A 6289-nucleotide genomic window follows, 5' to 3' on the forward strand; every position below is an offset into this window, starting at 1 on the left:
TCAACTGGCACACTGATCGCTGATCTTAGTTAAAAAAAAAGAATGAAGATAAAAAAATTATAAAGATAAATATTTTTTTGGAATAATTTTAATTAATAATGGATATTGCTCAACTATCAATTATTAATAAACAAATATATATTTATTTATTTAATAAATATATATTTATTTGTTACATTTTAGATAATTGAGTCCGTTAAATGTATTATTGACTTAGCTATTTTTGATTGTGTTAATATCGAAAGGCAAACTGCAATATAAAGTGCTATGCATTGATAGCAAAATGACTATAAATGATTTTTAAATAATTAGTAAGACATGTCCGAAACAATAATAATAAAACAATAATAAACCCTGAACTGTGTTTTTATTAGAGATAATCTCCTATACTAGCGGACCGGACAGATTTTTCCTGCATCAACAAAATGAATGAAATGAATGAATGAATGCATACACAAAAATCATTCAAGTCGATTCAGCCGTTTCGTTACAGTATACATATCGACTGCAGCGCCATCTGCCGGGCTGATTTGTGACTCTAAACCATCCAGGGCGCCACCCAAAAGCAAAAAAAAAAACATTCAAATCGGTCCAGCCGTTAAGGAGAAGTTCAGTCACATACACACATACTGTAGAATTATTTATCTATACTAATATCTACAGTGGTTTTTACGGATGTTCCGTTATAACTACTGAACTATGCATTCGATTGACTTGAAACTTGGTATCCATGTAGAAAATACATGTAAGTACTTAATGGATGGGCTAATATTTATATGAGTGTTGGACACTACACCAGTTGCGGGAGCTTTAATGTGTGTGGGGGTGAGAAATAATAATATAAATTTTAAATGCCCATCGAAGCGGACGGGCAAAGCTAGTATATATATAAAGATATACTCATGGCCTTATATGTTTTGAAATAGCATATTGAAGATACATTTCCCAAGTGGAACTCTTTTCTCCAAATTAGGTGTCCTTAATGGCAGACAGCCGCTTGGCTTTGCCCCTAGTATTGCCAAGGTCCATGAGCGATAGTGACTCACCATGGTATGAGATTGTAAGTCTTATATTTTAAATAACGCTGTCCTACCATTCAGACCGGTAAATCTTCGTGGCAGAAACACGTGTCTATGGGACCCTTGGTGCTACTGACACAGCCATCAGCCAGACCACTGATCGTTGACTGTGTGGCTTAGAACAGACATCCTCCATCTTCACGAGAGTGTTGTAAAAGATAACAACGGAATTAAGTGAAGAATGAGTAGTGGCGTCTTTGGGGCGTACCACCGCACAGCGTTTGCCAATCGGTTTTGATTGATGGTTTTTTATTTATTTATTGCTTAGATTGGTGGAAGAGCTCACGGCCCAGGTGGTGCTAAGTGGTTACCGGAGTCCATAGACATTTACAACGTAAATTCTGCCACCTACCTTGAGCTATGAGTTCTAAGGTCTCAATATAGTTATCAGTTTTTACAGTACAACGGCTGCCCCACCCTTCAAACCGAAACGCATTACTGCTTCACGGCAGAAAAAGGCAGGGCGGTGGAACCTACCCTACTCGTGTAGGAAGAAGGCGTTGCTTCATCGACGACTTCAGACCGCAGCTACCACCATGGGACAGTGGTTCCGGAAGTGGCGCATCGACATCAACCCCACGAAAAGCACAGCGGTGCTCTTCAAAAGGGGTCGCCCTCCGAACACCACGCTGAGCATCCCCCTCCCGACTAGGCGCGTCAACACCTCCGCCCCCGCCATTCGCCCAATCACGATGTTCGACCAGCCCATACCGTGGGCCCCGAAGGTCAAATATTTAGGCGTCACCCTCGACAGTAGGATGACATTCCGCCCTCACATCAAGACGGTACGCGACCGTGCCGCCTTCATTCTAGGACGTCTCTACCCGATGATATGTAGGCGAAGTAAAATGTCCCTCAGAAATAAGGTGATACTCTACAAAACTTGCATACGCCCCGTCATGACCTATGCAAGTGTAGTGTTCGCTTACGCGGCCCGCACTCACTTAAAATCATTCCAAATTATTCAATCCCGTTTTTGCAGGATAGCCGTCGGAGCCCCGTGGTTCGTCAGGAACGTCGACCTCCATGACGACCTGGACTTGAGTCCACCAGTAAGTATATGCAGTCGGCGTCGATGCGCCACTTCGATAAAGCGGCACGACACGAGAACCCTCTCATCGTGGCCGCCGGTAACTACATTCCCGATCCTGCGGACAGAATGGAAAGCAGTGATGTCGCCCAAAACACGTCATCTCGGATCCTCCCGATCCACTAACGGTGCTTCTAGGTACTTCAAGCACCGGTCACCGTTCTCGTCGAACCCGTCGCTTGCGACGAAGGGCTCGACGAGTAAATTAACTCTCAGACACAGCCCACTGAGTTTCTCGCCGGATCTTCTCAGTGGGTCGCGTTTCCGATCCGGTGGTAGATTCTGCGAAGCACGGCTCTTGCTGGGGTTCGTGTTAGCAACGTCATCAGGTTTGAGCCCCGTGAGCTCACCTACAAAAGTTAGGGTTACGCTGATATAGCCTCTCAAGGCTCTCAGCTTAGGTAGGAAAAAAAAAAAAAAAAAGAACCTACCCGTGCGGACTCACAAAACGGCCTCCTACCAGCTGTAAATACACATTATAATTTTAATTTTAAAATATAATTATTAATAAATTTAATTAAATTAGATAAATTTAATTTATTAGTTTGATTTTTACTACACTATGTTATTCCTTCACCGTGGAAGTTAATCGTGGACATTTGTATGTATTTTCTTAGAAAAATTGGTACCCACCTGCGGGATTCGAACACTGGTGCATCGCTTCATTTGACTGCACCGGACACGTCTTACGACGACTTCAATCGACGGAGCGCATTGAACCTTACTGGTGGTAGGACCTTTACTGGTGGTAGGAACTCTTGTGAGTCCGCGCGGGTAGGTCCACCCAACTTATTTCTGCCGTGAAGCAGTAAAGCGTTTCGGTTTGAGGGGTGGGGCAGCCGTTGTAACTATAGGTACTTGAGACCTTAGAACCTATATCTCAAGGTGGGTGGCTCATTTACGTTGTAGATGTCTATGGGCTCCAGTAACCACTTAACACCAGGTGGGCTGTGAGCTCATCCACTCATCTAAGCAATAAAAAAAAACCTTAGTTCGTACGGATAGGTGCCAATAACCTGCATATTTCCGCCACTAGGCTTCCATGCGTTCTTATTTGAAGAGTTGGAAAATTATGACGTCTCATAATGGTGACAGTTAAAATGGAAATTACGAAATTATGAGACTTCTAATAACCGCCATCAGGTAATGGGCCCTAAAAACAGAAACTTTACCGTTATTTTTTAACCTTATTCATGATGTTTAATAATGAATTTTTAAAAATTAATTATAAAATATAAGTTGGAATCAAAGATGGCGGCACAATGGAGAGAAGTGGGCGCCATTTGTTCGCGATCAATAGTTTATTTCCGTTTTTTGTTCCACAATCGAAAACTTCAGAATGAACTGTTGAACATAAAAAGAATTAGGGCCCAGCGGCTGGAAGCCACTCGAGATCTCAATGAAAACTTAACGGAGAATATTACGGACCGGTTTTTTTTTGCACCGTACCTAAGTTACTCAAATGGCGCGGCAGTAATGGATTACGTCGGTCGTTGGTACGAAGGTGTCTTCACTGTCAAATCCTTTACCCTGAAGTCTTCATACGCGGCAGTAATGCACTGAGAAAATGATAATATTTAAATGCTTTCTGAGTTTTTATTTATTGCATATTGTCTTTGCGAACTGTTTAGTCGAATTTCGTTGTTGCACTACGCGTTTATTGTTTGTTTAATCTACACAAAGCAAATAATCGACTAACTGTAGTTAACCTACCTGAATATTCGTTAGTAGAGCTTCTGGTAACTCTCTTTTCACTTTTCAAGGTAGATTTCGCTTCCTCACTATTTGTGTCACAAGTTTTATGACCTTGTAACACTTTTTATGTTATTCTATTTTTAATCCGTAGGTGTCTTTATCCAACATGGCTAAAGGACGAACCATGGTGGGAGAACTATTAGAAGTTTCGTTTAAAATCTAAACAAGTGGGTATTCGGCATTTGAAGTTACATACCTACATAAATATTAGTGGCCGATCTACATTATCACACATTAGGTATATGGAAAAATGTACAGGCGAACGTTGGCTCCTCTGGTGCGATGGGACTAAGGATATTCACTTAAATTAATCCTTTAGAGCACTTTCATGGATGAAGTCCTGAGTAGGACTTGTAGGACTTGTGCTTTATTTTCACAACCCAATCGTTGGTAGCCTAAAGGGCTATTCCAAGTACGCCCTGTATGGTAGGTGAGCTCACAGGGCTCAACCTGAGAGGAGTTGCTAGCACTAGCCCTAAGCAAAAGCAGTGCTTTGCTGAATCTACCACTGGATTAAAATCATGACCAACTGAGAACAACCGCCGAGAAACTCAGTAGGTCGTGTCTATGGGTTAGGTTGCAAGTCGAACACTTCGTCTTCGGCGTGAAGGACTTACACTACACTTCACAGCAAGGGTATATACAGGACACCTGTATGTACGCAGGCACTTGAACTTATAGGTTACTTGAACTCATACACATTACAACGCTGATACCACTCACCTCGAGACATTCGTCGAATTCTTGATTGTATTAATTATTATGATTGTGATGCCATTGTGCGCAGACCAGCCCATGGTACCGACCCGTGCGGGCTCACAAGAGGTCCTGACACGAGTAATTACGCAAATTATATGTTATTTATATACACGATGTTATTCTTGCATTGTGGAAATCATTCGTGAGCATGTGTAAAATACGTATTTCATCTATACTAATATATAAATCTACAGTGGTTTTTACGGATGTTCCGTTATAACTACTGAACCATGGATTCGATTGACTTGAAACTTGGTATCCATGTAGAAAATACATGTACTTAATGGATAGGCTAATATTTGTATGAGTGTTGGACTCCCTACACCAGTTGCGGGGGCGTTAATGACGAGAATGTTTGTGGGGGTGAGAAATACGAATGTGTAGGGCGTCCTATCCTTTAAGTCACGACGACTGTAAATGAAAACACGCGCACGTACTCTAAGCGAGACCGAACCTGTGCTTTGTAAAGCATATTATTATGTCCAGGTGTGAAATACCGATTCGCTCTGTTGAGGGCTCCCTACATTTTACAAGTCGTCTACGATTTAACACACCTCCTTCCCGGCAGCGATTATAGCTCGAAGCGCCGACTCCAAGAATCTCAATATCCTCGGAAGGCAGCAGGGATCCTTGGGTTTGCAACGCCATGACAAAAGGGTCCTTCCAGTGAACGCGAATTCCAACTATTACAAATAATGCATGCGGAGTGTTGTTTAATCCAGATCAGATTCAAGAAATCTCTGTGATTTGAAATATCTGTTGGAGATAATTACTTTAAATAACAAATATTTCAAATTAGTGGATGCAGAGTGAATAATACATTAGGTTCGGGGTGATAATGCCGTGTTTTCATTGCTTCGCATTCACGTGATCTGAACTATAAAATAATTAAACACTTAAAATGTCGCAAATCACCTTAAATTCTCACACATAAGTTGCAGAGACATTTCATGCGTGAAAATACGAAGTATCGCGAACCGAACGCCTGCTCACTTCCCATAAACCAGTCTCAAGATCTAGAATGTTCACTTTACCGTGTGCTAATGTGTCAATTGTGTGCCTTTTGTTATTTCCACGCGTTTCTACTAATGATTTTATATTTGGCGGCGGGACTCTGCGTGGGGCAGCCGCCACGCTGGGCTACGCGTGATGCACAATGACGTCACACAGCGCGAGCGCTACGTCACGTCCTACTCAAAATTCAAAATACAATTTGACAGATGATTTTGACTTCTCAATAGTCCGGTAATAAATGTATGGTCTTATGGCTGTTCTTGAGAACAGTGGTGACTCCAGTGAGTGGACTCGACGGAGTGTGAATGCACAATTCGTGATTTTTATGGGAATGCGCGCGAAAAATTTGACGTTCGTGAGAAGTGAGGACTGTCAGATGTGGTCGATTGAGAAATTCAAGGTGTGTTAGAGCTATTAAGTAGATAGATTTTATTTATATTTGTTAAGCTAGGTAGACAGAATAAAAGAGTTATGGGCGGCCATACGAATATACACATACACATAAACATTAACTTACCTTGCGTTTACCCTTGCCCGCCAAGAAAGTAAAAATAAAGGACTTGTGGCGGATTGTGGGTGTACCTACAACCGC

This window comes from Bombyx mandarina, chromosome 25 (genome assembly GCF_030267445.1).
Source record: "Bombyx mandarina strain Sakado chromosome 25, ASM3026744v2".
Taxonomy (NCBI): Eukaryota; Metazoa; Arthropoda; class Insecta; order Lepidoptera; family Bombycidae; genus Bombyx; species Bombyx mandarina.